Below are 15,514 nucleotides of genomic sequence, written 5' to 3'. Positions count from 1 at the left end.
TAAAAGACTCATTTTAATTTCTATGTACACTACTTGACACGGACCAGTTGCAAAAGATAATCTCCTCCTCTGGCTAGTCAGAATACAGCAATTTGTTTGCCTGTATTGTTTAGCAGAATAAGATAACTTGCATTCTCTTTATTGAAATTGCTGGGTGAAACGCAAAGAAATGTCATTTTGTTCCCTCAGCATCCTGCCATCTCCGCACGTTGCCTCATAGTTCAGGCTGTATTCAAGTTACTAGTCTGGATGCAAAGCTACCCTTACCACAGTTCCACACAAAAGGTATCATTTGCTCAGACAATAAATTATTGAATTTCTTCTTCTGTGAAAGCTTAAAAATTGCTACAGAAATTGTCTGGCCAATATATAACTACCTCTAGTCAGTAGCAAGTCAGCTATGGTATTATCTGCAGCTTTTAGTGTCCAAAATTTCAGGGTACAAATTTGGTGCTAGTGCAAATGTCTGTGGTTCCCATGAGAGTCTGGTAAGCTGGTGAATGCAATACTGGCTGTGTTCATTTACAAAAAGATTTCAGAATTAGTACTGTGTTCAGTTACAATAACTCCAGAATGTTAGAAAATATGCTAATGCTAGCAATGCTGGACCTTGCATCATGAAGCAGGCATTATTTTTGCTTTAAACAAATGTTATGTTCCTTGAAAAATATTTTATATTGAACATAAAGTTCTTTTTAACTTCTGTATACATCGGCAAAACTATTGATTAGTGCAAAGGTAATGAAATACAGACAGAAGCTATATGTATGGCATAGCACTTTACAGAGACAAATTGGTTTTAGTCCTGTTCAAATGGAAAAGGACCCAGTCAGTCAGTAAGCCCTGTTGTCAATCATCTCAGCAAAAACAGGGAAGGAAAGGTTACAAATGCTAAATTAACACGCACTCCTAGATGTGGCTTTCCAGCTGGGATCTGTAGCCATGAGTGACTTCACAAACAGGGACTTACCATCTTGCTGCCAGAATTGTACCATCTGTAGGTAAACAGACTTAGTTCTCCAAACTTTTGATTTATATATACAAACAGGGGAGGGAATAAATGGGTAAAACAAAACCCTAGTAGGAGTTCACAAATCCAGGCAGAAGAAGCAGATGATACAGGCTGTTGATCCTGCCAATTACATTTCATGGAGTTACTAGTTGTGAAAATAAAAGAAAAATTCTTTCTATATAATATCCCAAGCTACTGGGTGATTGTGAGGTAGAATCAGGGTATTAAATGTGGTATATTAGCTGTCTTGAGTCTCTCTGTCAAAGACAGTCACAAGTGGCAAACCAGAGACCTCCCCATGTGTGCTGTGGTGGTACATGCGCAGCTGCTCCCAGGACTGGGCTGAAAATCCCACCCCCCCGTCATTTCAAAGTTTGTTTGTCTATTCTGGCTCAGAATGGGGGGCAAACCACCAATTCTTCAACATGAGGGACCCTGCACCTTGGAGCACTGATTGCAGGAAAGGGTGCTGGCTCAGAGGCAGTAGGGACAACTCAAGAAGTTTAAAACAAGTCATTATTTTGTTGAGAAACAGCAAATAGTTCATTAAGTAACTGATGCTGTTCTCTTCTCCATGAACAGAACAGTGACGTATAGCCACAAATTCAGTGGTACTCGCTTCTCAGTGTCGGGAGAGGGTTTTCCTGTTTGGAGGCAGCCATAAAACAAAGTGAGACTTAATGATCAGCCACCAAAAATTCCCAGGCCACCAAGACAAGGAGGCAGGAAGAGAAGTCCAGGGAACAGAGCAGCTTAGCCCACTTAAGATGTTTAGATGTCATCTAGCTGCTTGCTGAAGCAACAGAGAGTGAAAATGAACAGTCAGAAGACAGGCAGCTGGAGAGAGGTGGTCAGAAACGTGAGTCACTTATTCAATCAGTATTTTTAAAGCCAGATTATCTGACTACTGCTTGGATTTCAGAAAGTTGCCAATAATTCTTCACACTGTGATTCTGCTCACAGATACCTTAACCCACTTTGGCACAAGGGATTTCCAGCTCTTTCTCCCTGATATCTGGCACGTTGCTCCTCCTGTCCGTGAGCTCACGCTCTGCTGGCCCTTCCTCTGGTGCCAGAACAGCCTTTTTGCTAATTGTGAACAGCCATCACCCCGACAGTCCTCGCTGACTGATGTGTGGGAAAGGAGGTGCGCAATTTACCTCTCTGCACACAGACAGCATCAAGGGAATTCTCTTGTTTTGCTGTGTTTGAGAGCATTTTTCCCACTCTGACTGGACAGAATATGCAATGCAGGCTCTCTTTCTCAGAAAATGACTCACAAGGACTTCTGTTATCATCTGAGGATGTTCAGGCAGAACAAATAGCATGTGACCTGAGGCCAATGACAGCTGGGAATTTGGATTAAAAATAAAAGAGGAATGAGAACATTTGTCACAAAATACTCCATCCTTCAAGGAGCACAACAGTTTCTAACAGGGAATAAAAGTAGCATTTATTTTTATTAAAAGTGCTTCTGTTTCACCATTTTTTCTGGCCCTAGAAACACCCGCATTTTGATGGAGAGCAATTCTCCCTCATGAGTTTGGCTCAGGGAAGCAACTTGTGAAACAAAACAATACACGCTCTTTCTCAGACTGGGAAGAGAAAATGTTGTGCCTGTGACAAGCTGCCTGCACCTTGCACTTCTGAACAAAGTGAAAAAAGCAGTTGGACTGAGATTCTTTACAGTAGATACGCATGGGGTTGATATCCTACTGCCAAGCAGGGTCAGAACAAGGACAAAAGTTTACAGTTGTCATCTGGAACAAATATTTGGGGAGTGTCCAAACCAGATTTTATAAAGGTATTATCTACTTTGAGTTAATTGTCAGCCAGTTAACCAGAGATGAAACGCTCACGTGTGGATACAAGATCCAGGCAGCATTTTGCTCTGCGTGCTCACCTTGTTTTCTATAGAATTATTGATGAAGGAATGTCTGCGGCCATGTAGGTGACGGGAGTGGGCACACAGTGATCACCTAATGGAAACAACCAAGAGGTTGGAGTTTTTTTGGTTTTTAATAATGCCCATTTCTGCATTGTTTATTTCAGAACAGGCAGGGGACCATGACTGACCTTAGTAAACCCAGTGCAGTCCAACCCACAGGCAGAGGCCCGCGCTATCTGCCTCAGCGCGGTGATTGCTGCGCAGTTAATCAGTCACCGGCTCCCTGTCGGTGGCCAGCATTGCCAGGCCAGCGCCGAGGGGCTTGGTTTGATACTGCTCTGGTTACACATTTACCCAATTCTGTATTCCCCAACTGGAGTCATAATCAGACATCGGTACAGTCTGTAAGTCATAAAGTTCTCTTGCTGATAATTTCGTCATTTCTTTATCATCCAGCAGTGAAGCACTGCTATCAGTTCGGCAGAAATGGAAGCAGCGGTATTCTGCTTACAGATTGTCACTCCAGTATTTTGTCTATATGCCCAATCCTACAAAGCAAGCCAAGGAATTTTGCTAACTCAGCTGCAGCACTTACGCTTTACAAAGCTCTGTAAACACAAGTTCCCAGAGAAGAAATCCAAGAGCATGTTGTGGCAGGGAAAAATATGTTTTAAATACATTTAGTGAGAATTACTTAAACAGCTCATCAATCAAGTGACAAACAAAAAGTAAGATCTTATTTATAATCCTTCTTTGCTTTGGGTGTAGTAAAAGGTTAGTATATGGCAGGAAATTAAAATAGTATTTTATTTTTCTACCTGCTTCTTTCTATTAGACCTTGGCCAACGGTGTGTAGCCGTAGTACATTCCGTAACCAACCTCAGGGCAATGTGGGAGCATAATGAAACATCATTATATTTTCTGGGAGCAACTGCAAAAGCTGATGGAAAGATTGGAGGCTCACTTCAGCTATAGGCTACTGCACACAGCTTTCAGCCAGCTGATAACAGGGAAAATAGCTATGCTGAGAAACAGATAAACACTGATTTCTTTGATTTGCTTCAGGGACAGATTTCCCAGAGCTAGTTGGAAGAATTATTTCTTTCTTATAGTCGAATTTTCTTTCTTCTCTGAAGAGGCAAGGTGGAGGGGTTGGAGAAGGACCTGAATACCACAGTTTGGAACAGAGAAACAGAAGAATAGTGCTAGAAGGGGCGAAGAGATCTTCTAACCCATCCTTTTGTTTCAAGGCAGGAGCTGAGAGTCCTGAACAAAGGGAAAAAACAGAGGTCAGTGGCAGAAGTCTGCAAGAGTGACGGCTGCCGAGGAACACTGGTGTATGGTTTTCCTTTCTCTGAATTAGGTTTATTTGAAGTCAAATGTACAAAACTTCGGGTAACAAGGTACAGTTGCAGAATAGCAGGTGTAGCCTGTGCTCCTGCAAAAGCTCTCGCATTTTATGAGCAAATTTGAGAATTGCACGTTCACACAGGTAATTAAACATACAGTTAGTCTATTTGTTGTCTCAAAGGCGGGGTTTTGCAGGCTTTGTTGGCAGCTCCAGATCTGAAAATGCTGTTACTGGTGAAATGGAAAAAACCCAACACATTTAAACTCAGTAAAGGAAACACTTTGATGAAACACAATTAACTTGCAGCTCCTGTTATCCCAGGACATTGGTGAGAACATTTAAAAGTAAAGCAATTTCTTTAAGTGGATAAACCTTTGCTAATGAGAACTGTATGGACATATGCATAGAATAAGCATTTCTGTGTTTGAAAGTAATAAGTAACAAGCTCATTTAGAGCCATAAGCATAGTAGCACTAGTTATATTGGCAGCAGCAGCTGAGGTTGTGATATTTCTTGCTCAATTCAACCTGTTAAAGGCATATTGTATTTTCTGCTAAAGGAGCAGTTCCCCACACTTGGATGCTTGGACCACACTGAAAAAGTTTGCCTTGTAGACCCTTCTCCTTCTGTTCTTGGATGCACCCAATAAAAATTTTCACCTCTCCCACCCACAGTTTGCAAACATTGCTGCTTCTTCCAGCCCCGATTGCGTGTTATCCCCATGGCAAATGAAATTGCCTAATAGAAGCAGACATTAAGAAAGCATTTAACGTATTGTTGCTTGTCTTCTAATAATAAATGCAACAGCTGAAAATGAAGAGAACTGTCACCCAGAACAGCCAGTTCTAAGCACCCAACATTTTGGGAGAGGCTCCGGTAACGTGCACGGTGCTTTCTGAAAAGTGCGCTCAGGCAAGACTGGATTATGTTCTGGAAAGGCAAATTTGAACTTTTTTTCTTGAATATTAAGAGCAATATTACCATCAGATCACACCTGTGTTCCAAACTCAGTCTGATCCTCTTGCAATGATTTCCAGATGGCTGAATTCATACTGAGAGCTCTAAATTCAAGCTTAGGTTGAGAACTACAATTATTATTTTTTTTCCCCTGAAAATGCTGTATACCTTTTAATATCTCCTTGTGCATATAGCGCATAGACATAGATCCCCCCCAAAGAAGCTCAGCACTGTGCAGGACTGAGCACGTGTTTTGTAAAGCAAGTCTCATGAACATGAAGGTGAGAAGGAAAAGAGGAGACTAGAGGAAGAAGAGGAAAGAAAGTGTGAATTAATGACATCAGCTTTGCTAGGTTAATGGATACATGGTGTCATTTATAGTTAGCAGACTCCTTTAAAATTTCATATGTTATGAGAGAGAAGGAAGCCTTCTGTATATGACTGGAAAGAAGATATAGGGTGTCACATTACTGTGGAGCATATTATAGGTTATGATTTGTCTTGTTTTTATTTAGTCATCTAAAATTCACATCCACAGCCTGCAGAAGGAACAGCATCTCCAGAGCACAAGCCACATCCCAGCCCGAAACCTCAGTTTCTGCAGGAGCTGAATGCCACGCTGATCTACCCCCTTTACAGAATGAGACTACTTGAATGCTTGGCTTTTAGACCTAATGTACATACACATTTTTGCCTTGTAAATAGTAAAATAGCTAGAGATGACCTAGAAATCCACTTAGAAACAGAACCTGACCGAAAAAATAAAATATTGAGACTCACTGGTGTAACTTACACCTCCTCTTTTCCTCCACAAACCAAGCCCTGATAATTAGTCAAGCTGCCTTTCCAGTGTCTTGTGCCATAGTTTTTGCTGCAGTTTTTAGATCATTTTACTGTCCATTAACTCCTGAAATATCAGAGATAATGTTTAAAAAAAATCTATTACTTCTCTAAAAGGAAAAGAATGTTATGAAAACAAACTGCGGCTTTTTAGGACTTTTTGCAATTTCCTGAGGCTTTTTCTTGAACTGGGGAACATGAAGTCCTCACTCTCCAGCAATTCGTGGGAACAGTGGACTATGCACGAGAGACTGGTTAGTGTGGGGCTATTAGAGAGGGAGAGACACATTAATACAATTGTCTGGTTTCAAAATGTCTTTCGAAAGAGCGCTGCTGTCTCTACAGCACAGCCTGGATTTGAAGTGTGCATTGTCAGCCAGCGGTGACATAGATATATCTGAAATGCCACCAAGAAAAGACTAGTGGATATGTTAAGGGCTGCTTTGCTGCTGCCTTGGGAGGATGGCTCTCCTCACCAAGGAACAGGCTCTTCTAGAGGAAAAAAAGTCACATCCTACATGAGAAATGAAATAAGGTGTGGGGGTTTTTTTAACATTTGCCAGTTCTCCTTTCTTGTCTCCTTCTCAGACATTTCAGGACTGTGCCATCAAACGCACGGCAGGGACAGCACAATCCTGGCCAGCAGTGGTAGAGTCAGCTGTCAGCCAAACAGATGTTCTGGCGACCAAGCAGCGCTTGCCTTCGTTAGCAACAGCAACACGATACCGCTGTGCGCTGGGATTGTCATCTGCTCTACCCGCACACTCATGTCATGCAGCGATGTCACACTGCCAATTATTCCACGGCTTGTAATGGCACATTAGAGTTTCTTCTTGCACGGGTAAAGCTTCAAATTTATGTTTGCTGAATCTTACTGTACTGATTCCAGATACTTGTTCCAATATCTCAAGATCAGGTTGAATTGAAATCTTTTGCTCCAGGATGCTTAAGTCTCTGAGGCAATTCAGAAATGTTCTAAGTGTACTGTATATTTTCTTACCCTAGTCATTATGCAAACCTTCAAAGCAGATAGCACCCAGAAAAATTCTTGTGCAGCTGGTCTGGTTTCTTGTTTTGACAGCAAACTATTGAGAAATACTTTTTAATCTATTTTTTGCACCCATAATAGCTTCACCTTTCAATGTTTCACTAGCTTGTTTATACGAGTGTTACGTTCAATTGTGCTAAGTCACGTCATAGCACATCTACTGCTCCCCCCTTATTCACAAGGCCAATTATTCTGTCAAAAAAAGGAAACTAAATTAACATGGTGTGATTTTACTCAACAAAAATATGTGGACTGCTTATTATCTTGCTATTGGCTAGAAATTCTAAGATGGATAGTTACTTGAACAAACCAGTAACCAACTGGGTATTTGAAGGTAGACTAACCTGTAGTTCTGTAATTCTCCTGGTCCTTTCTTTTTCCTTTAAGAAGGGAAAAAGAAAAAAAAGAGACAGAGAAAAATAAAAAAGAAATGTGACCTTCTGAAGTCCTTTGAGACCTCACTTCTCTGTGATCCGTGAGTTCTTAAAGATAACCATTTAATGGTTCAGACTGCTTCAGCTATTTCCTTAAATACTCCAGGGTAAATTTCCTTACAGCTTGCTAATTTGAATATATCTAACCCAGCTGAACATATTTAACCTATTATTTTCCTACTCTCTATATTCCAGTTTGTTGCTAATTTTAATTATTCTAAGCATCTGGTAGGAATTAACCTTTTATTGTGAAGACCTAAGCAAAGAAGACATTGAACAGTAGTAATCCTGTTACTTCCTCATCTTCCCTTGGTAGTACTACAATTTCTATCTTTCTGTCATCTTCATTTTAATATATAGAATCTTTGTTCATCTCCTTTAATGCCTCTTGCAAACTGTACTTTTCTACTTTAATATCATAACACCAATAGATGTTTCCCGTCACGGGGGGTATTAATAAGTCTGCACCAACAGAAAGGGAGCACTTGATTTTAGAGCCAGTAGGGAAAAAGTGGCTCTGTCCAGGTCAGCTCCATGACATGGTCCAGCCCAGCAACTGGATGCATTACTCTGGTTAGAGAACATATCATTAGATAGTTTCAGTTTGGTTTACTGGTTATTAAACGTCTCCACTGACCTGAGGTGATCTCAAATAGTGCTGCTTCACACGTTACCCAGGCACCCCGGCCCTTCTGGGAGACAGGAGACACCACCACTAGGAGGGGAAAAAAAGGAAAAGGAAAAAAAAAGAGTTGCTCACTTGCAAACAATCACACAATTACAGAAAACACATTTTAAAGGAACAGTCCTATCTTAGCTTTGTTGTTCATAAATCAAAATCTTTCTGGTAGTGTTTTATGGGATGGCAAATGGATTTTTCCTTGGAAAAAATAGACATTTTTAGGAATACAGCACAAGATACTATAAGAAGGGGATTAAGAATGAGGCTGAATATGCAGCTGGCTTTCTGGATGATCTCAGGCTAATCACTCACCTGCAACCCCAGCGCAGCAGGTTCCCCATCAGCCAAACGAGCCTGGCTGGTGCGCTGGCTCTAGAGCGCTGAGAGCTGTTTGCTGCAAGGCCGCTCCTGCACTGCCCCTCTGCACAGGGCTGCAGAACCAGCCAGCTGAGAACGGGCTGCGGAGAGCAACGGCTTCTCTTCAGCAAACGTGCCATTCGGAGGCTGAGATTTTATCTTGGAAACCACATCTGAAAGACATAGTAAAACGCTAAATAAAACGTGTTGGATTCTTAATCCACTGTGCAATTACTCATTTCAAATTAGAGCAGTAGCATTAAAATGCAGCTGGGTAATTTCTAAGAAAATCAGAAGGTAGAATCGTATGGCAACATTCTTGTGCCCTGAGCTTGCGGAGGCCTCGTGTGTCTAAGCATGGTGGAACAGGCTTCATTTTGAGTCAGGAGTTCGTCACCAGGCAGTTATCAGAGTGAAATTTCGTTCCTCTGGACGTCAAGCTGAATGTACCCACTGTCTGTGATTTAAGACTTACCAGGCATGCCAAGAATATATTAGCTTACTCTTGGCAGAGGGAATTGTATTTGTGTAACAACAAGCTTGAAAACCCCGTTAAGAAACATGGTCTGATCTGTAACATGGGACTCATTCATTTTGTTGTTGTTGTCATTTTACTGAAAAGAAAAAAAATGTGCACAAGATGGTTTTCCAAAAATCTGTAGGGTACTTTGGAATGTCTTTTTTTAAAACAAAACAAAACAAAACAAACACCACAACAGATTGGGTAACAGCTCCACTACTATCATTTAAGGCTTGTTTATAATGTAAAGGAGAATGTTTGTTGTGTCTCCTAGACACACTACTGTCCCTTCACTATCTCACAATGTGAATTGCACAAGAATTTCAAAACCAGTGCCTAAAGTTAGGCTCTTCAATCTATATTGATGTATTCAGAGTCCGGTTGCTTGTTGCTCAGCACTTGTGAATCCCAGACCTTGTATTCATTTGACTACATGCAGATCAGAGAAAGATCAAACATGGGCCAAGGAAAGGCCTGTGAGGTAAAGCCCTCACCTGCGATGAGAGGGACAAGGGGTTCAGGTCCCTGCCCTGCCCTCCAGACGAGTACTGTGACTTTCTGTGCCTATTTGTCTATGCAAAATAGATGAGGTCCAGCAGAAAAAACACTGGAAGAGAAACCACCCGCAATGGCCAAGGTACCTGCCAGGCTGAGGAAAACTAGATGCCAGTACTGTGCCCCAAGAAGAAGAAGAGTCTGTACCTGGGTACAGACCTGGCAAGATGCTCCTTCCCGGGATGCCTGGAGGTTGCTGTTGACCTCAGGATGGCTGCAGAAGGCAGGAACAGCTGGGGCTGCACAGCTCCCATCCCCTGGCACAATGGGTTCTGGGGAAGGAAATGCTATTATAATTTGTATCCTCAGCCCCTTGGCTGCGAACCAAACGATCATAACTCTGAGCAGGACAGACACTCACACCCAGCAAGGGCACAGGCCGGATGCAGGGAACAGGAACTGGGGACAATGGGAAGAATCTGGGGCGCAGCAGCCACCACGAGCCGCCCCCTGGTTTGCACTGAGCCAGCTCCTTGTGCAGCCGCTTCTTATGGGAAGACATGAAGCAGGAAAACCAGTCGGACACGCTCCTTTGGGCCACAGGGGCTCCTCTCTCCCTCTGCTGTGAACTGTGCCCACAACTGAATATTAATGTTCCTGCAAGTGGAAGTTAGAGGATTCTTGTTGGCACAGAATGACATTTCTCAGGCACTGAAAATCAGTCGGGCGTCAGGCCGGAGATGGCAGAGGGCTGGCAAGATACTCACATTGTGCTTATTATTGAGCACAGACCTATTGCTTCTAAGTGAGCAATAATGGTACTGACAGTTCATTATCACAATTTTTTATGTCTAATTTATTTTAAAAAATACTTTACTGCTCTTTGCAAACATATTTTCTAAATATTTGGGATGGGTATCCCCAGTTTTCCATTTAGGATGGAATCCTGCTCACTTTGGGTACCAGGTGTGAGCAGTCTGACTGTCAGCAGTGGGCTGAGGTGTGCTTTGCAAGGCATTACTCACTATACCAAAAAGTAACATGGATTTTAAAGGACGCTTCTGACATAACTTGTATTGAGATTTGCTCTCCAAACCTATTCCGTCCTGCTTGCGCAGTAATATTTCTTTATACATGGCTGAAAAGTGAGTGGTAATGGTCAAGGGCCTGAAACTCATTAGTACTTTTCATTCCCTGGAGGCCAATTCTACAAATAGTCCTGGTTTCATTGGGATTCTGCACTGGCAGAAGCACTTTTGTGAACAGAAACAGTAGAACTGAGACAGGAATATTTTTAAAAGTGTTAGACCTGGAGTGCTTTCGTACTGTCTCTTTTCCTTTGCTAGCAGACCTCTCCTGATACTGACTGATCTGGATGGAAATGCAAAATGGGGTGTGAGATAAGGAGGCATCCCGATGAGGCTGAAGATGTGATTATGGCAGTGAACATGCAGAGCTTGTCAGCGCTGAAGCCGACGGGCACAGAGCAGCCTGTACCCATTCCACCGAACTCAGAATCTTGTCCGATCGAGAGCTGCCAGAACCCAAACCCTCAGCACTTGGGTCATGTCATGCATAATGCAAATGTGATTTTTCTCTAAACACAAACAGCTGCTACACTCTAGGTTTACTCCCAGTTTTGGAGAATTTGCCTTGGATTCAGAAGGTTTGCAGCCCAACTCTATATAGCTTGGTTAATTACATTCCAGGCTTGGTATCAGTTCACGTATACAGCTTTACTATGTATAAATGAAGTGCAGTGAAGAGTGGACACCTATAAACATCACAAGTGGGTGCTTTATGGCCCATCGTTCCCTCCCTCATAACATATGGATGAAGCTGTATAATCTCCGGTAATGACAATTTACTGTGGTAGCACAAGGTAGAAATACACTGCTCTTATATTGCACCTGGCAGGTAAGCACCTCGCAATCTTCTACAAAGAGCAAATGAAAGGTTATGCTTATAGGGATCAGAAAATACCCGCTTTATGAACACGGGATTTTCCTTCCTGCGAGCCAAAAGTCCCCTCTTCGGGACTTAGCCTATCCAAATAACTCCTACTTACTACCTTCGCAACTCTGTCATGTGTTCAAAATCTATTTTTTACTGTGATTTCATCCACTATAATTTCATTTTGGTATAATGCTATTGCCTTTAACAACATTATACCAGATTTGAATTATACTTGCCAGCAGACTCTGGACCTTTGCATCACAGTGGTAAATGCAAAGATCACTTCTTGTAGAGTTCACCCAGAAAGGAAAGAACTGCCCGTGACTTAATTTTCAGTTATCTTTGTACATTTTATTTTTTCTCAATAACAGCTGAAAATAAAAAAAATATATTCATTTACTAAGTATTTATTATATTTTATTTGTAATAGTTAAAAAAAAATTGATAGTCATTTGCAGTATCTTTTTCCATCGGACTGCAAGTACAAGCTTAATAATAAGACTCGGGGAATTTTATTCCATTAATTGACCTTGCAAAGGCAAAGCGCCTTGAAAGGCCAGTTTTCCTTGTATCTGGCTTTTATTACCCTTGTTTACATTTTATTGTTAAAACACATACACTCCAAATACCTGATATTGTATGTGCAGAGTGTGGATGCGGCAGAGCCCGCATGGCACTTGTCTTGCCTGTAAGAGCACCAGCTCCCCTGTGTTGACTGCCCAGCAGTCTGGAGTAATCCGGCAAAACCCACTCTTGTTAAATGTGAAAACTAAAGAAAAAAGGAGCTATAAAAGATGTGTAGAAATGGTCGGCTACATAGCTACTAGATCCTTTGATTAAAGTTCAGCTAAGAGACAGCAAGTGTAACCTGGATTCGGACACGCGGCAACGAAACTGTTCTTTGTTTCTTAGGGTGGACTCTTGGATCGGGCACATCAGAATCTGCTGCTGATTTCATGACTCTGATCATTCCTTTCCTTTCGATTTATTCTGTTATGAGGCTGAACCGCAAAGGAATTTCTCGAGGCAATGTTCTTTTTAAAAGGACCTCCATATACAAATGGGCCAGAATTGGGATTTTGAATTTGAAGAGCTTTTAATTTCCGTGTGTATCTGCACAAATGTTTGGAACTCTTCATGTAGATTAGGTTTGGGTTCTGGGTCTTATACAAAACAAGAAGGAAATTTAGCAACCAAAGTTTCACAAGAACAGCTGATTTGGAGAGATTTCATTGAACACTTTGTGATACCATCCTGGTACCAAGTAGACACCAAAAGCCTCTTTTTGAGGCCCGAACCCACACTTTGGCCTTGCTATGAGAGCCACCTCCTTCACTCTGCTGTGATTTTTCATTTAATATAAGGGGAAGAAGAGAGCTCTCCTTTGCCAGCAAGCAGATGTCCACCAAAAAAGATTTTACTAACTGATCAATTGCAAAATCCCTCACTGCAATCCTTTATAAAACAAGATGCCCTCTGTCCTTCCTCCCGCCCCAAGCTCAGCTGCCAAAACTTACATACAAAATTATTACTGCAATGTTTTATAGTCACTGGGAAAAAAAAAATCCATTTGGTCTTGCAGAATGATGTGAAATGAATCTCTGGCCTCAAAAGAAAAAAAAGTCTATTAAAAGTAGCTCTTTTTCCTCCCTCTCCCAGGCCCCTTCTGCTCCCCTCCCCCAACAATAAAGGATGTTTTGGAACAGCCTTTTCAGGAAACATTTCCACAGCAAAATGCAGCATCATTTATAATATTTAAAGCTACATTTTTGTTGAGATGGCTTGGCAGGCTCTGCTTGCAAATCTGGCAGGATATGGCCAGCTGAGAGTTCGCACTAACAACCCGAGGATCTGCTGACACCACAGAATGCTTTAATCAGCGTTGCAGCAAGCGGGACGAGATCTCCTGCTGCCCTGCCAGCTCTTCCCCGGGTGAGAACCAATGGTGCTGCGCAGCGCTGCCTCCCTCCCTGCCCCCGGAGAGCACCTTCTCCCCTGCTGCTTCCACTGAACTAAGGAAACCTTGTTGGGTAACAGCGTCGAATAGAATGAGCGATGGATATTCCTCTTGGCCAACGCTCTGCTGAAAATGTTGCCCATTTCCAGCACAATAAGGAAGCTTAATAATTAAAAAGAAGGCCCTTAACCAACATGTGGCTCAATAGACGGGCTATTTTCATTTGCAGCTAAAAAGCTCTTTTTCTGCTTCACCATGCAGGCACTTTTCGAAAGCGGTGCTGGAAGCCATATTCAGTTAGCAAAAATCATAATTAGAAACTTCTCCCATTTGAGAGGTGAGAAGTGATTTTAGCAATTTGCAAAAATCGATTGAAGTAAATCAATTTCACATTTAAAAGAAGTCCTGAAGAATTGAACCCTGAAGATCTAAGAGGCCTTGAGTATGGCTTGCCCAGAAAAAGCCTTGGCCAGAGAATTCCAGCTCTATGATCTAAATGAGCTGCACTATAGAGACTGTGTTCCTGCAATAATTTAGCATGGGTTTGATACATCAAACAATAAACACTGTGCATTGAACTATTTGGGGAGCCTGTTCATGTATAGACGCTGCATTCTGGCTTTGTTACACCGAGACTTCTACAAACACAAAGGCTCACAAGACAGTTGGCTGCTGCAAAGTAGACATGTAAAAATACAGTTGCTTGTACCCGTCTCCAACTCAGCACTAAAACTTGAGGGTGTATTATATACATGAAACAAGAGCTCCCAGGGCAAGGAGAAAGGCAGCTGAATTTGTACGGTGTAGAAGCAGGGGCATGGCAGGACAGGACTGGGCAAACGGGGGGACAGATGGCAATGCAGGTTGATCAGAAGCAAAAATACTCATATCTAAATATTCTTTTTATACTGGAAAAGGAGTGGTATGTATTTTGAGGCACCTCTCAGAATGTATGAGCAGAAAGGTAACAAGCAGCAGTTATTCTTTAATGTCTGGAGCTCTTCCACCCACAGATGACTAGGAATGGTTTCTGCTTAGGAGCTATACTGTGAATGAATGATACAGGTGTCCTTGCTTATGTGCACAAACACATACATAATAATATGATATTGCATCTGAAATCTTGGAATCTTCTCCCCCCTTTAGCTGTTGGGTCAGTCACCGGCTGCTGGTTGTTTCTGAAAGCCAGTGAGCAATGTTTAAGGCCTGCTGCTTCACCACTCTAATTTCACATCTATATCAAAATGAAGAATCAGAAACTGTTTTTCCCACAATTATCAACGTTTTCAGGGCTACTTAGTGCTGGTAAGGGTGAAGGTATATTGTTGCATTCATGTAGCTGGAGCTGCACCTATGCAGCTGATTTTTAACCACTTCGGGCAAGGCAGTTGCAATGGGACTCAAAGTGAAGCACATCATTTTTTCCAATGCCTGGATGAAAACCTGGAGCATTTGACGGGTGTACGATTGAGCTGCTGATCCAGGAGGCCGGTTTGTTGGGAATTTCCCCCCCACACTTTTTTTTTCCTCCTTCTATAAAGCTCTAGCTGCAGCTTTGTATTGCTCCTGTTTACAAAGCTGACGTTATCTCTGTTTAAGGGAGAGATATCACCTCTTATTTAAGAGGAAAAACTCCCATGAAAGCGCACTCGACTTCAAGACAGAGTTTACAATTGCGAATCAAATATTAAATCCTGATCCCCCAGGGCTTAACTGTACCAGGGTGAACTGGCACCCGGAGCGTGTGTGTGGAAACAGGGCCGGGCAGGCCCGGGACTCGTAAAGCCCTGGAACACGAGCGGTGACAGCGGTGTCGGGAAGCGCTCCCGCGGGCTCGGCGTCGCACGGGCTCCCGCTGGGAGCAGACGGTGCTGGGAACACCGGCCCAGCTGCTCCTCCCGCAGCGCTGGGGTCACCTGCGTTACCAGGAGAAACGGGTTTTCAACGCTGTTATGGAAACAGGGATTAAAGCGGTCTCAGCTGCCTTTGCTATAATAACGGGGAGGCTGGAAATGCT

The sequence above is a fragment of the Streptopelia decaocto genome (genome assembly GCF_964273445.1).
Source record: "Streptopelia decaocto genome assembly, chromosome: 8".
Lineage (NCBI taxonomy): Eukaryota > Metazoa > Chordata > Aves > Columbiformes > Columbidae > Streptopelia > Streptopelia decaocto.
Note: the sequence above shows the minus strand (reverse complement) of the source record.